This window comes from Podarcis vaucheri (genome assembly GCF_965113315.1).
Source record: "Podarcis vaucheri genome assembly, chromosome: 4".
NCBI classification, from domain to species: domain Eukaryota; kingdom Metazoa; phylum Chordata; class Lepidosauria; order Squamata; family Lacertidae; genus Podarcis; species Podarcis vaucheri.
Genome location: NC_138762.1, coordinates 79358370 through 79381759, shown reverse-complemented (window position 1 = coordinate 79381759; position 23390 = coordinate 79358370). Strand labels below are relative to the sequence as shown.

Below are 23390 nucleotides of genomic sequence, written 5' to 3'. Positions count from 1 at the left end.
ACAACTTGAGGAATCTGCAACCTTAAACTGCCTTAAACCACTACTTTTAGTGTAGCTGGGCATTGCAGTCATAAACCCACATTATTCCAGGACCAGAAAAAGGTAAATCCTGTGCTGGCAGAACCTCCACGGTTTCCAAAGCAAGAAGGGAGGAGAAAACAAACATGGAAAATACAGAAATGTCCTGCAACTGACAGACATGCCCCCAGCATCACTGAAAACACCTCCAGTGACCATCCATTAGGGACTGTATAAGTGACAATGCCCACATGCTACATAGACTCAGAGGGGACCAACCCAGAGAGGATGTCTCCACCATATTGCCAGCAGGGCTGGACAAATTGGTTAGTTTTTTCTCATTTTCTTGTTTTTCTGGTCTGAAAGTCAGCTGGTCACATTTCCACATCAGTTCGCAATTGTGAAAATTCATCAAGGCATTGTAGTGTGCGTATCTCCCACTTGGCTTATTTCTGCAAGCAATTGCCCTGATATGCATTTCTGCATGTTATTTTCACTAATAGACACATTTTTGTGCAACTTTCTCCTACTATATGCATTTTTCTATACATTTTGTTATTGCTGAATTGCATTGTAAAATTCACAGAACTGCAAATTTCGAAGGACAGCTTCACATTTCTCTAAAAAACACCCCGAAATGCAAATTAGACATTGTTACATTTCAACATAAAGTGAACTGAATTTACTCCTCATCCCCAGTCACCAAGCCCTCAACACATGTGAAATGCAGAAACCTAGGTAGTAGCCAAAGGAGTTCTTGGGTGCAGTGCGTTAAAGAAGCCAGAAACATACTCAAGGGATCGCTGACTTGAGTCGCTGCCTGGGCAAAACATTTGACCTCTTCACCCACAACAATAAGCAGTGAAACCATGTGGTGTAGTCTTTAAAGCAAATAAAAATATGCTCAGGAGGTTGCTGTTTCAAATTCACACGGGGGTGTGTGTGTTTTTTTCCCTGGTAGACATCACTTATAGGAAAGGGAATGGTCAATTAAGTTGTGGAGAGCCTTGAACAGATTAGCACATCTCTCCAGGGGTACTGGTTCAAATACCCCCAGGGGAAAACCTGCTAGTTGTGATGACTGTAGTCTACTAGGGACTACAGCAGGGGAGGGCTAATGCCTTCATATTCCACCTGTGGGCTTCCTAAAAGCAGCTGGTTGGCCACTGTGGAAAATGGGATGTTGGTCTAGATAGGCCAGGCATGAGGAACCTTTGGCCCTTCAGATGTGGCTGAACTACAGCTCCCATCATTCTTGGTCACTGTGCTTGCTGGGCCTCATGGCAGTTGTAATTCAGCAAAATCTGGAGGGCAAAGTTTCTCTGAACCTGAAATGGGCCTTTGGCCTGATCCAGCAGGCCTCTTCTTATGTTCCTATGGTGTACAGCTGTACCAATTCTCACCAGAAGAAGAAGAAGGCAGCACTCCAGACATGACTGAGTCCACACAAACAATCAAACTTTGTTGTTTGTTGTTGTTTAGTCGTTTAGTCGTGTCCGACTCTTCGTGACCCCATGGACCAGAGCACGCCAGGCACTCCTGTCTTCCACTGTCTCCCGCAGTTTGGTCAAACTCATGCTGGTAGCTTCAAGAACACTGTCCAACCATCTCATCCTCTGTCATCCCCTTCTCCTTCTGCCCTCCATCTTTCCCAACATCAGGGTCTTTTCCAGGGAGTCTTCTCTTCTCATGAGGTGGCCAAAGTATTAGAGCCTCAGCTTCACGATCTGTCCTTCCAGTGAGCACTCAGGGCTGATTTCCTTCAGAATGGAGAGGTTTGATCTTCTTGCAGTCCATGGGACTCTCAAGAGTCTCCTCCAGCACCATAATTCAAAAGCATCAATTCTTCGGCGATCAGCCTTCTCTATGGTCTAGCTCTCACTTCCATACATCACTACTGAGAAAACCATAGCTTTAACTATACGGACCTTTGTTGGCAAGGTGATGTCTCTGCTTTTTAAGATGCTTTTAAACAATCAAACTACCCAGGGGCAAAAGAACTCATTCTGGGGTAATTAGTAATCTGTGTCATTCATCCAAATAGTTGAGAGGCTTGGAGGAGCTTTTCAAACCATGCATCAGTTGCAGATGTGTATCCACTCATAGTCTACTTTTCCATAAGGAAGCCATGCTAGTCACAGAGAAAGACACGGTGGCATCTGGTTTAACTGGCTTTTTGTTAATGCTTATGCTTTCAATTGCAACAGCCTACTTCATCAGATTAAAAATAAGGAAAATCCCATGTACAGTGCAGCTGGCCCTGTGCCCTTTATTTTGCAACAATTTTTTCCCCTTTTGAAACAGAGATCCTTTAGTCCCAAATTCTATAACTTCGAGTTGCAAAGGAGGATTTTGCAGCTGGTGTTTACTACGAGACTTCCAAATCATGTTTAAATAGCCCTTTCAGTACATCATAGCAATTTGCAGCACAAACAAAGACAACCCGACAAAAATGTCCATCATATATTTTTAAAACGTCGTTCTGAAAATAACTTTGCACTAGAAAAGGCGGCCCGGGTGGGGTGGGGGTGGAATTGACATAGTTTCAGTTTTGTAAATAAGATAATTCACTTTAAACTGGTGGTAAAACTAATATACCCGCAACATTACAGCAAACAAGGGCATTGCCAGCCACTGAGAAAAGAACTTCCCTGACTGATTTTACCCGGTCAGGCATGACTAAGGGGGTGCTCAGACTAGATTTTTCTAAGTGCATATCCCAAAGAAAGAAGTTGCGGTTTGTACTTTATTCTGGATGGAGTCACCAGTTACTGATCCAGTTCTGGATTTGGTTGAAGGAAAGCACGCTGTTCATTAAAGAGGAATTTGCTTCCCCACAACATTCCACATCATAGCTGTTGAACAGAGATCAAAAGGAACATTCTGACTGTCTGGAGATTTGCTGGCTAGGAAATGCTCTGTTTTAAACACTGGGGTAAAATACCACCCCACCCACCAGAAGATCTACTCATGAATAAAGATATTCCTTGTACTTCTAGATAGCGCAGGCTGGGGTTCTTGCTCACAGGTAATTTGCTGCTCTTAACAGGTGCAAATTTGAATGCCAGCTAAGGCCCTCTTAGGACAGGAATGATTTGGTCATTGTACTCTCATTGAACTTTCAATGCACGCTACATGGTGCTGCCCTTGAAGATGGTCTGGGAGCTGCAGCTAGTGCAGAATGCAGCAGCCTGGGTATTGGCTGGGACACCTGCCAAGATGAACACCATAGCTCAGAGGCAGAACATCAGAGGTAGAACATGATGGTCCCAAATTCAATCCCTCAAGGTAGCGCTGGGAGAGACACCCACCCAGCAGATCTGCTTCCAGTCCATGTAGACAATATTGATATAGGGGGACCAATGGCCACTGGCAACTTCCTGTGTTCCTGAAGGAGCTGCAGTGGTTTGCCTACCCACTTCCAAGCACTTGTCAAGATGCTACAGTCCTCAGGAAAGTCTCTTATTCGGGAGCAATCTTCTTTTGAGGTGCAAGGAGTGCTGGCCCGCAAGAGAATTTTCTCCATAACGGCCCCCAAACACAGATGCCCCAGGCATAGTTTCTTTCAGCAATCCCTGAAGACATGCCTCTTTGCCTTGACTTTCAACAGTTGAACTATTATTGCTAGATCCCTCTCCTCCATTTAACCCCCCGTTTGTTGATATATATTGTATTTTGGGGTGGGGTTGTGTTATTTATTTTTATGTATTGCATTATCTTTCATAAATGTAACCTGCCATAGCACCTTGCAGTGAAGGGCATAATAATAATAATAATAATAATAATAATAATAATAATAAGTGCATCCACAAAGGATAGGAGCAGAATGACCTGGAATGAGGATTATGTTGTCTATGTGCACATATGCCATTCGTAGTATTGGTGCTGCTTCCTCATTGGTGAGATATTATACTCTCGTGGTATGTGTCTGAAGAATGGAATGATGTGGGCAGAGTCAATCTTATGGGTTGCTGTTGCTCTCACCCCAGTGGGGAAAAGGTTTGACAGAAAAGACTCGGCCCAATTTCATTCCCAAAGCTGGATGCATAATCTGGTGAACCGGGTTTGATTCCCCCCCTCCACATGCAGCTGCTGGGTGACCTTGGACTGCAGAGAAGTCATACTTCTCTGAAGTCTCTCAGCCTCACTCACCTCACTGAGTGTTTGTTGTGGGGGAGGAAGGCAAAGGAGAATGTTAGCTGCTTTGAGACTCCTTAGGGTAGAGATAAAGTGGGATATCAAATCCAAACTACTACTACTACTACTACTACTACTACTACTCTTCTTCTTCTTCTTCTTCTTCTTCTTCTTCTTCTTCTTCTTCTTCTTCCTTCATATACCTACTGCAGTAGCATCTCATCATGGGGAGGTGATATATCGGTATGCGTGAAGGAACTGACGAAGGGATAGCTCTTTCTCTCTTTCTGCTGTAAAAAGAACTGAGAGGAACACAAACCGGCCCAGCAGATTCAATAGGGCTAGAGATGAACTTCACTGACGTTCCATACAATATGAGAGTGTGGATGGATTTTTCTGCAAAACCACCAGCTTAGCTATTATCTAATATTATTAGCTAATGTTGGTGGAAGACACTGCATTCCAAGGGAAGTTGCCTTTGGCAACACAAAGCATAAAAACCTACACAGTTTACACATTAGCAATATGGCAGCAGGCTTCCTTTCTGGTAGGAAGCAACAGCCCATTTCCCTATTCACTCAACCTTTTCTGGGCTATCTGGCTTAGTTTGTCTGGTTTTGTTTGTATTGATCTCATTAACAGTTTTACCATAGGTCTTTGCAGTTCACCTACTAGAAGGCTACACTAATCCCCAATTAATTCCTTTAAAACCAGTTACAGATCTCCCTAATCAGTCTGTTTCACTTTGAAGATACCATCACATCTAACGAAATCTATCTGTAGCCCAGGATTCAAATGATAATTCAGGTAATATCAACACTTCCCCTTGCACAATCATCTAACCCAGTCAATTTCACATAGGATACACTAAAATGGCAAGCAACTGAGTTAGAAAAAGAGAGAGTGTGCGGTAATGACATTCAGGCTGGAGCCCGGCAGCCTCTCTCAACCCTGGAATTACTCAAAAGTGCAGCTGGAGCAACTGTAAGGAGGGAAATGAATCATTCTCTTCAATGGGAACAAAAGTATAGCAAGTCCTATTTGTGAATCCCATTGACGTCAGTAGGACTGAGCTGGAGATTCAAATGAGAATAGTTTAATATTCAACAGGGCTAGGAGTTAGCTGAAACTTCATTGACTTTTCAGTACAATCTGAGATTATGGATAGGGTCCCTGCAAGACCATTAGTTTAGGCCAGTCTCCATCAAACATATGCCCTTCAGCTGCTTATTAATTTACAAAAGTATTTATATATTGCCCGCTTACAAAATAACATGGCAGTTTACAAGAATGTAACATAAAAAATAATAATTCAAGGCAGTGCAGAACAATCACTGACATGAGAGGCTACGCAAGAAAAATTTAAACAACTGCATACATCTGTCAGCATGCAAAAGTCTTCAAGCACAGAGAAATTCAAAACCAAGGATAACTGCTGAGTCTCTGCTGGAAGGATGTCCGATAGCATGGGTCCAGTGGCCCTAAATGTTCTTTTAGACAACAACTCCCATTAGCATGAGCCAGCATGGCTATGCTGGCTAGAGATGATGGGATTTGTAGTCCAGAGAGGCAACACGCTGGCGATGGTTGGTCTAGACATTATTGCACTCAGCTATTAAAGCTAGGTTGATGAAAGGCGTTGTATTTCTAGGATACTTGCAGTAGGCAACACAGAGGAGAGCTGCAATATACATATCAGAAGTGTGACAGCAAAAGCACACTCCCTTGTTCGCCCCCTTTAGCTCTGTCTGCAAGAATCTGTTTGTCCAACAAAATTCCACCAAGGGAAAGCGAAGGGGGAAAAGGAAAAAAAGAAATTGTGGAGGCGATATTGGAAAAAGAAAAAGAATTAGTGAAAAAACCAAATAAGGAATCAGTAAAACAGGCAATTAAATTGTTACAAACTCAATACTCAGTGATTATTAATGATGAAATAGGATGGGAAATAAAGAGAATGAAACAGAAATATTTTGAACATGCTAACAAACCTGGGAAATTGTTGGCAATTCTTGCGGACAGAGAGGAGAGCTGCAATATACATATCAGAAGTGTGACAGCAAAAGCACACTCCCTTGTTCGCTCCCTTTAGCTCTGTCTGCAAGAATTTAAAAAGGGGGGAAATATATGCAATGACCAGCATTGTTCTTGATTCTGTCTCAATGCCATTGGAGCAAGAAATGACAGAAATCACTCTAAGATCTTTTCCATTGCACTACCTTGCGCCCCAGTTTATGTTACATGTTACAGCGTCATCCATGTTACATCACGCAGGGAAGTGTGGAATGCCTGAGAACCAGCACTGCATCATTTATAATGGAAGCAAACATTATATTGTTCATTCGCTAACTGACATAACACTTATATGCATATAAATACCTCCAAGGAAACTGCTCCAATATTGCTATTTGATCCAAGCAAACAACACATAACAAATATTTTATGTGACAAACTTCACTTCTTTCACTCTTTGCCAATCACAATTGTCTCTAATGTATTCATTATTCAAGCTTACTTGACAAGCCTTCTGTTTATTTCTCTCTTTTTTTAACTCTATGGTCTGATCACAGGTACAGAAGCTGGAATTCATGCTGGATTGTTTTGTGCTGATTGGCCAGAGAAGTCTCATGGGGCTGCTTCTCTTCAGGAGTAAATTTGCAACGTCACCTGAAGAATGACTTGCCTCTGCATATGAATGTTATTTTCATTTGTAAACACATAGTCAGAAGTAGAATTGTTTGAAGCAATGATGCAGCCTGCAGAAAGGTAAGCAAGGATGGGGAAAGCAAATTATGCAAATAAATCTGAACATTCCTAGAAATAGCTGCTTTATTTTGTTTGCTGCTAGTTATGTCATTTTTCGCAGCAATTTCCATTTTGAAAAATAAGCTCCCATTCCCTGGAAATAGCTGCTTTTCTTATGACTGAAAGCAGTACATTGTATGTAGCCAAACTATTTTAAACTCACTCCAATTCTGTCTTAATATATATATCATAATATCAGAATAGGATCCTTCACATTTCCCTCACATTTTGCTTTAGGTGAAATTTCATAGGAATGACAACTCTACTAGTTGCAACTGAATGTTCTACAGCCAGATGCTCCTTATCATGATATAGGGAGAGATTTTTATTAGCTTCAAACTTCTGTGTAAAAATGTCAGAGTGGACCCCAGAGGACTGAACTTGCACAGAATTTCAGTCAGGATGCGACGAGGTATGCTCAGTGCTTGTGAAAGGTGTCCCCTGTTCTTGAAACAAAAAGAATTCCAGAGTCCAAGTTTGTTGAAAATGAAGACACAAACTAGGCATTACACGGAACACATAGCGTTTGTCAATCCAGATTTTCTCACCGAGAATTTCCCTGCCCATCAGAAGTAGAGTGCACAGGGATGACTATCATTAGGTAAATGGAGTCCTCTGGGTAAGGTTTAGGGGTTCGAGAAAAGGCAGCTAGTTATTTAATTTATTATTGTTGCATTGTTAAGTCCCACAATGGGGGAGAAAGCGCTTTAGGTGTTTTCTTGCCTCAAATGCCAAAATAAGTTGAGCAGCCTTGAGTACAGATCACCGTGACTAGGGAGAGGGAGGTGAGCCATCATTTGCCACTACACACCTGGCAGCAAGATATATTAGGCCACAACATGCATAGACCAAGTACGTTATTTAACTAACATGAGATGGGAGGTGCAGGGAGGAGACATGGGAAGAAGAAGAAGAAGAAGAAGGGAGGAGGAGGAGGAGTAGTAGTTTGGATTTGATATCCTGCTTTATCACTAGCCTAAGCAGTCTCAAAGCAGCTAACAATCTCCTTTCCTTTCCTCCCTCACAACAAACACTCTGTGAGGTGAGTGAGGCTGAGAGACTTCAGAGACGTGTGACTAGCCCAAGGTCACCCAGCAGCTGCATGTGGAGGAGCGGAGAAGCGAACCCAGTTCACCAGATTACGAGTCCACCGCTCTTAACTACTACACCACAACAAGCATACATTCCTCACAGCTTGGTGTTTAGGCATCATTAAGAAAGTGTATGGAGGAGACAAGGAAGCCTGCAAGGGAGCATATATGGAAATAAGAGAAGGGTGGCTTAGAACACTGACAGAGAACCGAGTTGGGATGTCGTTTTACTGAGATCTGGGTGAATGGGGCAAGGGGATCTATTCTGGCTCTGATATCACCATTTGTTCTCATGTTGGTAGCAGCCAAGGGCAAATGGACAATACATTGCAGTGGTCCACAAAGATTCAGTCTCTATCATGACTTACACAATGAAGAGTACCATTCATATTTATTTATTTGAAACATTTATATCTTGCCTTTCCAAAGTCTAACATTCTAACATTCTAAAAGCGAAAACCAGTCAACCAGCAACCAACACCTACACCCACCCACCCCCCCCCACACACCCAACAACATGAGTAACAGAAGAGTTAAAGGGCTAAAAGCAGGAACCAAACCATATATACTAATAAAGCACCAGTTAAACGAAAGGCACAGATGAAACACCATCATTAAAATAGCCCCATGGCAGAGTAAAATACTAAGGGCAAGGTTAACATATCATATAATCCAAAAGCCTTCCTAAAAAGCAATGCCTTTGCTATTAAAGAAGGAGCAAGGAGTGCTTCCCTCAGGGCGATGGAGCACTTATATCAAGTGTTTGCAAGCTGGGGCAAGCAACAGGAATTCTGACAGAGTACTGATCATCCTTGCCACAAGCAGATTTCCGAGTGTACTGGTGTCCTCTCAGATTTTGTGCAGAGGTCACCACATCTATTGAGTTTCAGATGTGTTGGGCTCTGTGCCAATGATATCTAGGATGTATGACTTCCATGATGACTGTGGAGAAGATTCAATATAAAATGGCCCCAACACACGTTGTAGGTGATGAACTATGCATCATATGGGCACTCCATCGCCACGGGCATCTTACTGTAACTCCAAGCCCATGCATGATGGTGGGTCAATTATTCTGATCTAGTCCCAAAGGTTGATGTATCCAGTCACTTTCCAAAACAACTTCGTTTTGTTGCTATGCAACCTCAAGGACCACATATTTGTGGACCTCTGGAATACAGAGTTGACTCTGATGGACGCAATAGCTTAGGGTTACCTGATGTCCCCGTTTCCCAGGGACAGTTCCTGGATTTGCGAATAAGTCCCCGGACAAATACCATCCCCGGAATGCCCCCGGATTTCATCTGATGTCCCCGGGAAACACAGCAGCTGTAGTCTCAGCAGCCTGGGGCAGTTGGCTCTGGCTGGCTTCAGGAGCTGCTCAGAAGTCCTCATATGATGGTGGTGCAGGGGCTCTAAGATGCAGCTTCCGGGCTACCTCCACCTTCCCTGACCCCCACAATTAAACTGTGAAGGGAGGCTTGATGCTGCCTATCAGAGCTTGTGTTCAAGCAGGAGGGGGCAGGGATCTCTCATTTATGCAACGGGCAGCCTCCCTTCCCAGCTGAGAGATACCCTTTCCTGCATGCACGCAAATAGGAATGGGATTGGGGCTGCTCTGATGGGAAGGGAGGCATTGCACTGCCTGAGAGATCCCTGCCCCCCCCCACTTGAACACAAATAGGAGTTGGAATGGGGCTGCTCCAAAAGGCAGTGTGAAGCCTTGCTTCTCAGCTAAGGGATCCCCACCCCCTCTTGCTTGCACGCAAGTAGGAATGGAATTGGGGCTGCTCCGATGTGAAGGGAGGCATTTGGCTCCACTCCCCCCCCCCCACCACCAAAGAACCAACAACTCAGGGGCTACCCAGGCTCATGGAGAAAGATTTATTTATTTATTTATTTATTTAGTCCCCACATTCATTGAAAAAAATCTGGTAACCTTACAGTAGCTCCAAGGCGCTCTCTCCTGCATGCTACAGTATAGGTGTTACACATGGTTCTTTCTAGATATTATGGACACAACTCCCATCATCTCTGATCATTGGCCATGTCATCTGGAGCTGATGGGAACTGTACCCACAACCACAAGGAGGGCAGCATGTTGGTTAACTCTGTTACATCCTTCCCCTTAGTAGTCCATTGATTTGAGACCCATGCAGCAAAAAGCTTGAATGTTGGTGGTTGTATTTTTCTTGTTTTAATGTGAACAGCTTAGAGATTTTATTCTATTCAATGGTATAAAAATATTATAAATAAACACATTTCCCTGCAAGTTTATGCTCTGCTTTGAAACTTACATTTTTCTATTTCCATAGCCACACATATAAGTGTGTAACAATTACAAAATGCAATTTCCATCACTCTGTGTGCTTGCACACAGCATGTTTACAGTGTTTAAGTGAGACCAGAAATGACAGAGTTAAACCCATAGAGAAAAGAAAAAAGGAGATAAGAAAAAAAGTCCATAGGCAAGGTGGAGGTAATGGCGATGGGGATAACTTAAAGGAAATTACTAGGATAGAAAAGGGCTGAAAATATGCATACTGTACACAGTACAAGAATTTTTAATGTGTGATTATGATTTGTTATATGTAATTTAGTGGACCTATTTCATGTAGCGTTTGTACCCAGGCACTTTGTTGTAATGGAACAGAATTTAATTTGAAAACTAGTAAACACTGCTGGAGCATGGAGGGGAATGGCGTTCTATCCATCCCTACCTGGGAATGTGAGATTCTTCTCCCAGAGAGCACAGTCACTGTAATTGTTTGACTGCTGCGAGGGTGGTGGTTATAACAGTGTCATTGGCCCCTGCTGAATGATATTGTTTGCAATATGATTAGTAATAAGAACGTTCCTTTTCACACACCCAACCATTTTGTACCACCACCACCCCCTTTCAGGCATTAATTCTGGGTAAAATTACTGCATACGGCTACATTGCTGTGTCAGACTGAGACCAGCTCCTCTGTGTGCAGCTGCATGTTATTCAGGCCTTCTAATGTGTGTTCATTCTTAAAACACCTAAACAAACTCATAAAAAGAGCTTCTATTACTTTTTAAAGAAATAATAATAATAATAATAGATTTTTTTTTTATACTCCGCCCTCCCCGGCCAAGGCGGCTAACACCAAATATATAATACATTAAAAACACAAAATCAAAAAACTGATTGCAACACAGCTCAAAATCACAGTAAAATCAAAATAAAATTAAGTGGCCAGCCCACAAACCACAGCCATGAAGGTAGGAATATGATGTTCTGTGAAGGACTAGTTATCTTGCCATTCTTCTAAGCAGTGAAAAGCAGCAAGACCATTAAAAACAAACAAAATATTTTGCTTAGTTTTACTTTAATCTCCAGGATCTGTGAGCTCCTCTCTCATGTACTGGAGTTTGTCTGCCCGTCCATTCTTCCATCCATCCAGATGGTGATTTTTTATTTTTTATTTTATAAGTGGTGAACCAGCCCCACAGCTGCCTCTTGCTACAGTGCCATCTCTTGAACTGCTCTGCGCAGGGAGGAGATCTCACTATTGGGAGAAATGAAAAAATTGTCCGGTAGCACATTAGAGACCAACTAAGTTTGTTCTTTCGTGTTCATGTATCTGAAGAAGTGTGCCTGCACACAAAAGCTTATGCCCAGAGGAAACTTAGCTGGTCTCTAAGGTGCTACTGGAAAATTTTTAAATTTATTTCCAACACGGCTACCTACCTGAATCTAGATTCACTATTGGAAGGTTAAGGGAGATCTTTGGGCAGTCATTTTAAAAAGTAAATGAAATAAAAGTGTAAGGTTAATTGCACATGTGGCAATGCAGAACATGAGGATGCTGCCAGCCCATCATGGCGTCCTCAGGCAGCTGTGATAGCCACAGCTCTACCTCTCCTTTAAATCAGAACCAGCGAAGGGGGTGAAGGTCCTGTGTGAGTGTCTGGAGGTGGTTGGAGGATGGATGGCGGCTAACAGATTGAGGTTGAATCCTGAGAAGACAGAAGTACTGTTTTTGAGGGACAGGGGGCGGGTGGGTGTGGGGGACTCCCTGGTCCTGAATGGGGTAACCGTGCCCCTGAAGGACCAGGTGCGCAGCCTGGGAGTCATTTTGGACTCACAGGTTAATTCTGTGTCCAGGGCAGCTGCCTACCAGCTCCACCTGGTACGCAGGCTAAGACCCTACCTGCCCGCAGACTGTCTCGCCAGAGTGGTGCATGCTCTAGTTATCTCCCGCTTGGACTACTGCAATGCGCTCTACGTGGGGCTACCTTTGAAGGTGACCTGGAAACTGCAATTAATCCAGAATGCGGCAGCTAGACTGGTGACTGGGAGTGGCCGCCGGGACCACATAACACCGGTTCTGAGAGATCTGCATTGGCTCCCAGTACGTTTCCGAGCACAATTCAAAGTGTTGGTGTTGACCTTTAAAGCCCTAAACGGCCTCGGTCCTGTATACCTGAAGGAGCATCTCCACCCCCATTGTTCAGCCCAGACACTGAGGTCCAGCTCCGAGGGCCTTCTGGCAGTTCCCTCATTGCGAGAAGTGAGGTTACAGGGAACCAGACAGAGGGCCTCCTCAGTAGTGGCGCCCACCCTGTGGAACAGCCTCCCTTCAGATGCGAAGGAAATAAGTAGCTATCCTATCTTTAAAAGGAGTCTGAAGGCAGCCCTGTTCAGGGAAGTTTTTAATATTTAATGCTGTACTGTTTTTAACACTTGATTGGGAGCTGCCCAGAGTGGCTGGGGAGACTCAGCCAAATAATAATAATAATAATAATAATAATAATAATAATAATAATAATTACACTGATCCTGGCCACCTCCGTGTCATCTCCGTGTCAAGATAGCAAGGTCTGGGGCTCTCCCACCACAATAATTTCCTAAAATGCCTCAGGATACATCCAGTGGCGTAGCGTGGGTTGTCAGCACCCGGGGCAAGGCAAGTAATTTGCACCCCCTAACCCGTGGATTTGCGCCCCTAACCCTAACCCCCAGGTGTTGCGCCCGGTGTGGCCGGCCCCCCCTGCACCCCCCACGCTACGCCACTGGATACATCAGGAGGATTGTGGGTGATTAAAATTGTGGCTCCAAACTACCCAGCACTCATCGCAGGACTGCTTTTCAATGTCACTGTGCTGGGTAAACCCAGAGATTCCCAACAAAGAAAGCTGTCTTATACCAAGTCACATAACTGGTGCATTTGGTCTCCTTTAGGTGTGCTTATTGGCAGAATCTTTGTCCATGGAGTTTTCTTGGCAGGGATACTGGAGTGGCTTGCTGGTTCCTCCTCAAGGTGGATCACATTTGGTCAAAACTCTCCACTATGACCTGTCCATCTTGGGTGCCCTGTTCGGCATAGTTCATAGCTTCTCTGAGTTATTCAAGCCACTTCGCCACGGCAAGGCAGTGATCCATGAAGCATCTTAAAAAGCAGAGACATCACCTTGCCAACAAAGGTCTGTATAGTTAAAGCTATGGTTTTCCCAGTAGTGATGTATGGAAGTGAGAGCTGGACCATAATGAAGGCTGACCGCCGAAGAATTGATGCTTTTGAATTATGGTGCTGGAGGAGACTCTTGAGAGTCCCATGGACTGCAAGAAGATCAAACCTGTCCATTCTGAAGGAAATCAGCCCTGAGTGCTCACTGGAAGGACAGATCGTGAAGCTGAGGCTCCAATTCTTTGGCCACCTCATGAGAAGAGAACACTCCCTGGAAAAGACCCTGATGCTGGGAAAGATGGAGGGCACAAGGAGAAGGGGACGACAGAGGATGAGATGGTTGGACAGTGTTCTCGAAGCTACTAACATGAGTTTGACTAAACTGCGGGAGGCAGTGGAAGACAGAAGTACCTGGCGTGCTCTGGTCCATGAGGTCATGAAGAGTCGGACATGACTAAACAACTAAACAACAACAACACTGGCAGAATCTGCCACCCTTGTCTGGGATTGGGTGGGGATTGAACCTGGGATACAAAGCAGATGCTCTAACACTCAGCTACGGCTCATATAGGAGTCATTCTACCAGAGGCCACTTTGTGAAAGGCCCTTTCAAACCGGGAGTACTTGACTTATGATCTGACTGTGCAGAAAGGCTTTTAGAATACAACTGGATGTGGCTTGTGGCTGCATTCCACCGTTTACTTCAATGGAGGCTTTCAGACACCCATGAGAATAAATGGTGAATGTGCGGCAGAGAACGCTTCCTGAATTCTCCTCCTCGAGATGCTTCCTTTCCTATTGATTTTTTGAGGTTCAGAATTGCCTTCTTCAGATACATATTTTTTTTAACACAGAATTAAATTTTAATGATATGGAGGGGAGGAACTATTTATTTGTGTGACCAAATAATTAAAATATTGTTAATACTTCTGTATCTGGAGATGGAGAAACATGATTTCTGTTACCTTCCGGCACAATCTTCTCCAGGCTGTAAATTTCTCTCCCTCTTTGAACCTCACACAAACTCTTTTTAATGAAAAAAAGATATCCCTGGGTGTAACTCTGCTCTGATAAAGTCATCCCAAGGGTGGATTTTCCACAGAAGTGTATGGTGTAAATAACAGGATTTTCTGGTCACTCCCCCCCTCCCCCGCTGATTCCAAATTTCCTTTTCTGCTCTTTTCTCAGGAAATATTAGATTTCCAGAGTAGCTTCTGGGCTAAGCTGTTTGGTTCTGCCTTTCTAACGAAACAATGTAAATGCCCGCTGGTTAACTTCGCTTCTTTAGCTATGGTGCAAAGCTGGTTTAATATGTATCTTTGGTCATTTTGCAAGGCTACAGAGACTCTCTGGAGAGACTTTAAGATAAATAAATAAAGGTTGCAGTGAGGAGTAGAGCTGATTTATTGACTGGTAAGGATACGACCATTTTGTGGACACTGTCAGTTTTGATATTATACATCCAAGTTATTAATTATACTCCTGAATAATAGGAAATGCTAACTGAAGTCCACTGATTTCAGTGGGTCTACTTTGGGTAAGCGTTAGTTGGATGCAACTGCATTATATTTCGAAACACCCCGTACACTCAAATAGGAAATCACTAGAAACTTGTACTGGGCTTTGCTTCACTCAGTTGTCGATGGATGTGATTCTGAAAATATCAAAAGATAATAGTTTGAATCCTGGTTAACTACGTGCAACTAAAAAGACACCCACTTTTTTTAGTACATCAATGGGATGGCTTTTTTCCCCCAGTCATGGGCACATCAAGGAGCAGTCTATTGCATGCCCCAAAACTGCAGTCATCACTGTTTGATGTCACCCACCTGTAACACTAACCCACACAATGAGATTCATTAAAAAAAATACTACCACTTTCTCTCTCTCTCCATCTGCTTCTCGGGAAAAAAGAGAAAACCCTCATCAACAAGACTAAAAATAAAATGTGGTGGTACCTCTTTAATCTGGGGCACAATTAAGTTCTAGGACAGAACCAACTGACTAAGGACTGACAAGTATTGATTCTCTTTCATCACCATGTTGCTTGAAAGGCCTCTGAAATTTAATACCTCTGTTTGCCAGAAATCTTGCAGATGGATCTGCCTAAGATTAAGCGAGGCAAGTGTGAAAAACTAACAGGAAAAATGTGAGAGTTCAGAAATAAAGTCATCTATGCTCTTGGGATGTGCACAGACTCACAGCACAAGAGAATATGGCACTTTATTTCTTTGCTTTCTTCTCCAGAATTTTATGAGCAGAGATCCGATTGGCTCCCACAAAGCCTGCTCTGTGGTGTGGCAAGTGGTGCAAGTGTTTTGGGATAAAGGGCAGGACGCCAAGTGCTCCCACCGTGTTGCCTTTAGCCCTCTAAAGCATGCCCATGAAGTAATGGGGCTCCTGGACTGGCAAAGGGTTGACACCTGTGACTTAGGGGCACATTTGGGTCTAATCTGATCCTAGTTATGGATGCATGCACAAAGGGGCCTGGTACTTTTCTAAGTTGCATCAGGAAATTAGCCTGGAAAAACTAGCTAATTCCTGACACTGTGAGGTTGGCGTAAGTAAGAGGTGAATACTTTCATATTTCACAACCCATAAGAAGCTGGCTAATGGCTGGGAATTTACAGGCGTTTTTCTTGAAGAGTGCATTTCTTAGATTGGGTCTGGGGTCTGGACAGGGGCATCTATGGCTATGGGAATATAGATTTCAAGTACTTCACCATAGCACCCTGTAGTTTACCCTTTTAAAAGTGAGACTCAATAATTTCTTCCATAAATGTTTGGCTTGCTTGTTTTCTATCACCCCCTTGCCAGTGGTTTTATTACCAGAAGAAGAAGAGTTTGGATTTGATATCCCGCCTTTCATTCCCTTTAAGGAGTCTCAAAGCTGCTAACATTCTCCTTTCCCTTCCTCCCCCACAACAAACACTCTGTGAGGTGAGTGGGGCTGAGAGACTTCAGAGAAGTGTGACTGGCCCAAGGTCACCCAGCAGCTGCATGTGGAGGAGCGGGGAAGGGAAACGAACCTGGTTCCCCAGATTACGAGACTACCGCTCTTAACCACTACACCACACTCTCACCAGCTACCAAAGCAGCTAGAATTTAGGGATTTGCACCAATCATTATATTTGGATCCAGACCCCAACTTAACACTTTGAAAAACTGCCTGATTCAGCCTGCATCAGTTGCATCAGAGGGGTTCCCCTTACATCTACATTCATTACTGGAAAATAACATAAATTGGCTATAATCCTCACCACCACCCACACTTTTGCCAAAGTGTTTTCAAGCACAGTATGCCTTCCATAATGGCTTGAGCCTGCCAAATTATAGGGGGAAAGGCAGAAGGACTTCCATGCTGGAACTATCTATAACTTCTTTTTTGGCCAGAATTGTACAAAATATGTAAGCATAGCTACAGTTGTTTTCCTGAAAAGGCAGCCGTTATAATTTTAGGACGTGTGAAAAAGGAATCATTTAATCTCTCCTAGTGTTCTGTGCTCTGTAAGATACCTGCTACAGATAACTATATCAGGGCACCTTCAGAGTAGATACAGTGGTACCTCGGGTTAAGAACTTAATTCATTCTGGAGGTCCGTTCTTAACCTGAAACTGTTCTTAACCTGAAGCACCAGGTTAGCTAATGGGGCCTCCTGCTGCCTCTGTGCTGCCGGAGCCCGATTTTCGTTCTTATCCTGAAGCAAAGCTGTTAACCTGACGTAATATTTCTGGGTTAGCAGAGTCTGTAACCTGAAGCGTATGTAACCCGTGGTGCCACTGTATTGGGATGGGAAGAACTAAGAGAGGTTCACTTCCAGGATAAAATCATTTATTCTGATTACAAGCTAGACCTGCCAGTCATAAAGAAGCTCTCCTGTTCACTCCCTATCCTACTGCCTTCCTTAAGCTTAGATACATATCTGCAAACCTGCTCCCTTCCACAAAACACTGAAACTGGAGAGTCCTGGAAAAACCATTCAGCTGCTTACAAACTTCACCCGCCATTCACAATACAGTGGCACCTCGGGTTACAGATACTTCAGGTTACAGACTCCGCTAACCCAGAAATAGTACCTTGGGTTAAGAACTTTGCTTCAGGATGAGAACAGAAATCATGCTCCGGTGGTGCGGTGACAGCAGGAGGCCCCATTAGCTAAAGTGGTACTGCAGGATAAGAACAGTTTCAGATTAAGAATGGACCTCCGGAACGAATTAAGTTCTTAACCCAAGGTACCACTGTAGAGCTCTTTCTCTGTCTCCGCTCCCAACTCTAAAGTTTACTCTCCCTTGCCCCATCATCCCATCCTGGCACTTTGTTGTTCTGCTATGCTTAGATACATTACTTCCATTTTCATTCAATGCTTGTCTTCAACTTTTTTTGATGATTACATCGCCAAAGTGCCTTCAAGCACTTCAGGGATTCCTGTTTTGCCTAATGTTATAGAGATCCTCCTTCGCCTCTGACAAGCCCAAAAGATTCTCAAGGCACCCCCCACTTTGCCTCAGGATTGATCTGAACCCAATGCACATCTCAACTATGTAAGGAGTATTCAAAGGTTTGTGGTAACACTTGATGAAATAGATTATTAAAACAAAGCAAAACTGGTTCTTATAGCAAGCTGCTAAGGTCAATGGATAAAATCCACACAAACCCCTTTGAGTTGGCAAGAAGCAATCTATTTTTTATTCCAGCAGTCCTGGAGCTTAATTTGGCTTTTCTCCAATGGAATAAATGTCAACTTAAAACAGTAGCAAAAGCAACAAATATCCCATGTAAAGCAAAAATCAATCACAATAAGATGTTACAAACAACTCCAAATCCTAAACGTTACTGACAACCAGATAATCTATATATGTTCATGTGTTTACACCATTTGAAACAGTAAAAAAATGTTTCATCAGGCGGGAGAAATGAATTTCAATGCTAATGCAAAATAATTTTGCACACCGCAACATTAATTTATTTGGATGTCTAGTTTCCCCACATTCCCAGGGGTCAGAGTGAAGTAACAAATCAAAATACTATGGAAAACATAATAGGGTTTCTCCAATATTGCATGAGTGAAATAATTTCTCTTCCCTCCTCCTCTTTACAGGCATTCTGTGCTCTCACCCCAATGCCTCTCCAAAAGATAAGGTGACCCTACCTTATATCACCCCAAATCAAGTACAGGAATCTTGCACCACTCACCGGATTTTGAATGCTTTCTTCTTCTCAATGCAGCCCCGTAAGACATAAAATGCACCCCTGCTCCTTCTTGAACATGGAAATGCCCCACTGGTGAATAACAAAGGAATAAGGCCATAGTCTGTATCCAATCCACCCAGATATCTGTACAATATTGTTTTATGCCTGCATAACTAAAATTCAGCTCAAGTTTGTTTTTAACCTCTAGTAATGCCCACAGAAAATGTGTTTGATGACTCTCCAAGAGATGGAGATGCAATATCTGCGAGGTTTCCAATAAGAAAGTACACTTCATGTACACAGAATTTGTAGTCAGAAAAGTATTCTCAGATTACCTTAATGGCTGGAATCAGGACCTCAAACAAAGCTATCCTATATATCTGAGTTACGTGAAAGTTTGCAGCCTAAGTGATTTATAACCTAATCTGTATATCGGATGGATAGATGGAAAATTAAGAGGATGGATGCACTGAAGAAATATTTACATTTTTAGTTATTTATTAAATCACCTGGTCAAAATGCAGCTCCTATTGAGCCTTAAAACCAATGACTTTCCACCCTCATTTGTTAGGCAAGCATCAACTATTTTCTTAATATTTCATTTATAAAAATGAATGTAGCATAATTATATAACTTCGTGATATATAACCTTGAAGCTTCCACAGCATTTATAAGAAAAAAGGGAAAGGGAAAAGGACAGGACTAAATCCACTGCTAAAATTATAGGTAGAAATGTTAAGGGGCTTATTGAAATCTTCAAGCCTAACTCCTACCCCTGCCCCTCCCTACAATTTTTTAGCCAAATCATGCCCTTCCCCAGAGCTTTCTAACATAGGTGACTGAAAAGGTTTAACCCTGCCCTCTGCTTAAAGGAAAACTGAATTATGGCCATAAGAAGGTCGACAGTGAAAATTTGAGGTGCCTAAGAACCACAGTAAGCAGAATGTGGGAGATGTCATCAAATATCTTCAACTATCTTTTCCTTTTGATAAAAGCAGCACTGGGAAAAGGTACTAGAGCAGGGGTCAGCAAAGGTTTTGTGGCTTGGACTGGTTCATGGTCCCACAGACACTCTGGTGGGCCTCCTTCTGCGGCAGAGGAGGCGTGCGTAGCTTCCCATTGGTTGCAGGAGTTTCCTCCAGCCAATGGGAAGCCAGCCAGCATTTCGGAAGGCAGTAGCCGCTCTGCTTTGTGCCGGTTTAGCATGGCGCACAGGAGCCGACCGAGCGGGTGGCAGGGGTCCATGGGCTGGTTAAATGACCCCCCATGGGCTGCTTGTGGCCCACGGACCTTAGGTTGCCGACCCCTGTACTAGAGTCATGGTGATGTTGGAGGGGTGGCTAACCCCCCATGTTTCTTGACAAAGAGACCATGAGACGGGCTTCCCCTGCAGTGAGAGGGACGATTTTGTCTCCACAGTGAGGCAGTTCTCCAACAGGGGGCCACCACTCAGTGAGACCTGTCCCACATTCCCACGTGGTGAGGCCTTCGCTGCAGACCGCAGGACCCTCCTTGGCCCGTATGGAGAGAGGTGCTCCATCAAGTATTCAGTGGGATGGAGAAACAACCAAGCAGCCACTTTTAGCAACAGAAAAAGACGCCGGCAGGTTTATTAATTGCACCTTCTGCATCATGTTTAGCTGGGCCCTACGATGACTCAGTGAAATGGATGCGCACAGAATTCCCATACATTTCTCTTAGACTTATAGGTGTGCCTAATGCACTCTGGAATTCATCCAAATGGATGGAAATTTAACAAGGATGTTAGGCCACAAAAAACAAAAACAAAACACCTTCGCGCACAAGTGATGCCGAGAGCCAATAAATTTAATTTAAAGAAAGTAGTTTAAGGTATTTCAAGGCCTATTCCACGATGCAGCAAATTCAGAGTATCCCAGCTGAAGCTCATTTGGTCCTCTTGAAGAAAAGTCAAATGACCATCCCTACTCCATCCACATTTACTTGGAAGTAAATTCCAGTAGTTTGACTGGAACTTACTTTAAAGAAAACAGCTTAGGGAAACAGCTTTGATCAGCTTAAATTCTCACAATTTTGCTTTAACTGGGTTGTGGGTGGGTTGCAGAGAGCACCACTGCTATGCCTTATTATGCCCTGCAACTTACAAGGATATTATTCCATTTGCTTTGTTTATGGGCTATAGTTTCAGTCTCTACTGGGTCCTGCGCCTTGCCCCCTGCTAAACATACGAGTCGTGGAACACATGAGCCTTACTGTAATATTTAAACAAGGGATAAGCTTGTTGTTTTAATTTAAAGGAAATGATTTATGGAAGAGGAGAGATATGCCTGTAATGCTGTGTGTTCTTGAATCCTAACATATTGTCTGAAGTAGCTTCAAAGAGTAAACTAGCAGGTCGTTCCCTGCGGCCCAATCCATATTTCAAATCATGGGCCAAAGGGACTATGGTCAGTTTTCAGACAGCTTGTTAATGAAAGTGAGTTGATGCCAAGTGAGGGCTAATATTTAGACAAGGAAATATTTGTGGATGCATTTCAAGCCTGCACTGTGATGTTCTACAAAATATATGGAATTGATATAAAGCAATTCCCCCCCCTCCGTATAATGGGTGATTGCTTGCCTACCTAAACAGCTCAGAAAAGGACTAGGAACACACCAGTCCCTAAAAGCTGTTAAACATATCTTCCGATTTTACAATAGGCTTCTGCATTATAAACATTCCAGTAAAATCTCTGGAGCATTGCAATCTGTACTTATGTAATTTACGGTTAATTCCATATTTGTGTATTCAGCATCTTAAAAAAAAATGGGGAGGGGAGGAAGTGAATATGGATAGTGAAAGGAAAATACAAAGGCAAGCAGCAGGAGGGGGGGTGGGGTGGAGTAGCAACCTCAAACAGCCATGCAGCTATTAAACATATGCCAAAGTAAACAATAGTGTTCAGGTCTGCCACAGCTTTGCCCCGCAGGTAGATGAGAGGCAGCACAGAAGGAAAGCAAATTGAAAGGAAAAAAGAGAGAACAGTACAGGATGTGGATGAGATGCCGAACCCTGGAAGCATGAATGGCCTGATTGTGATCCTCAAGTCACACCATCAGCCATGCAAAGCAGGACATACCTTTCTGGCTTGCTTGTTCCGTCGGCTGAAACAAAGCAGTCCCATTCTCAGCGGGAGGCCAAATCAAAATGAAATTTTATTTAGTCTGCACTGTCCTCAGATTGGGTTTCAGAACGACTGCTTTAGGAGATAGCACGGATATGGCTGATGCATGCTTTGCATATGAAACTGCAGTAGGGGGAAAAAATCTACATAATCAAAAAAATCTGTGCTATGTGCATGGAAAACACACACACACACACACACACACGCCTGGATGTTTGCAATTTGACTACAAGGAACCTTAGCTGAAATGACCTTTTCTGAATTGTTTCCAAAAAAACAGGCAGTTTGCGTAAATGTCTGAAAGATCATTTTTACAGACATTATTTGAAGAATTACTGGGATATGGATGCCATTCTTCTTTTTCTTTTTCTTTCTCCCCCTATGCGTTAAAAAGAATCCATCAAAATAATGGTTTGAAAACAAATGCTGGGAAAACACAATACTTTTGTGTTTTGCACTGTCATCTATTGTTCTTCAGAGTCATTAGTAATGTGTTTTGTTTAACCCCTTTCTTCCTCCAGCAACAAAAAAAAAGGGAAGAAAGAAAGAAAAGGGCCCACTTGTACAAAAATAACATCTGTTTTTGCAATCATCAATATAACGCAGACCATGCTGGACTTATAAGAGAGGAACATTTCTTTGATTAGAGACTTCATTTTATAGCCTATTAAATAAAATATCAAGCAATCCCCATATATTTTCATCGAAAGTTGGGCATAATTTACAAAGGCAATGGAGTGCATCTACAAAATATGTAGGATAGACATCATGTAATACTTTTGTTATCAGTTATGCTGCAAATGTGATTTTCAAACAGGATTTGCAGTGGCTGGGCAGTGAATACAGAGCAACCTATATAGAGGTGGTAGTTGGTGGAGGGGGGGAGCAAGTTGTACACATTATTCGCTGAAACCAGAGGGGCAGAATGGAGCCTGTTTGTTCATCCATATTCATATTCAAAGACCTCTGCTTCCTACATCCATTTAAGATGGCATGGATTTTGCTGTGTAAGGTACCAGCCACATTGCTTCATGTACAAATGCCCTGAAAAACATGTCTGAAACAAGAAAACTGCAGGCACATGGTTCCATTTTGCAATTATAACTGTGGTAAATTAAAAACTGTAGTGTATACAGGATGGTGGAGGAGAGGAAAGAACTCAATTTATATTTAAGCCAGGAGGATACAAAAGGGATAAGTACCCCAAGCGATCAGCACTGCTACAAACTTGCAGCAATAATGAGATACAGTACAAACCAAGCACACAATATGCTTTCACAGAGCAGTGACGGAAGTCACTGACAACAATGCAGCCATGTGTACGCATCCCTTGGAGACATATTTTGTAATTCAATCTTCTGTCTCTCGTAGGATATAGGTTTGGGATCCTTAGCAATAACTGCTCGAGTATAAAAATCCTCCAATAATTGGGCATTGCAGGAAGTAACCTCAAACAATATTGTGTACCTCCATAGCTATTTAATAAATTCAGCAATCCATAAGGAATTGAGGGCAGAGGGGGAAAATTGTGTTAAAAAGACAAAAGTACATTCACAAGTATAGTGGGGTTTTT

The 23390-nt window shown here is 43.0% G+C and overlaps 1 long non-coding RNA gene across 1 annotated transcript in view; it reads right to left on the bottom strand.

The window, feature by feature from the left end:
* The window catches only part of LOC309530236, a 171398-nt gene extending 149492 nt beyond the window's left edge, over nucleotides 1-21906 (bottom strand). The window contains exons 1-2 of the long non-coding RNA XR_014218712.1: nucleotides 21773-21906; nucleotides 18678-18764 (exon numbers count right to left, since the gene is read on the bottom strand). This is a non-coding gene — a long non-coding RNA (uncharacterized lncRNA). The remainder of the gene's footprint in view (nucleotides 1-18677; nucleotides 18765-21772) is intronic.
* Nucleotides 21907-23390: the final 1484 nt, after the last annotated feature.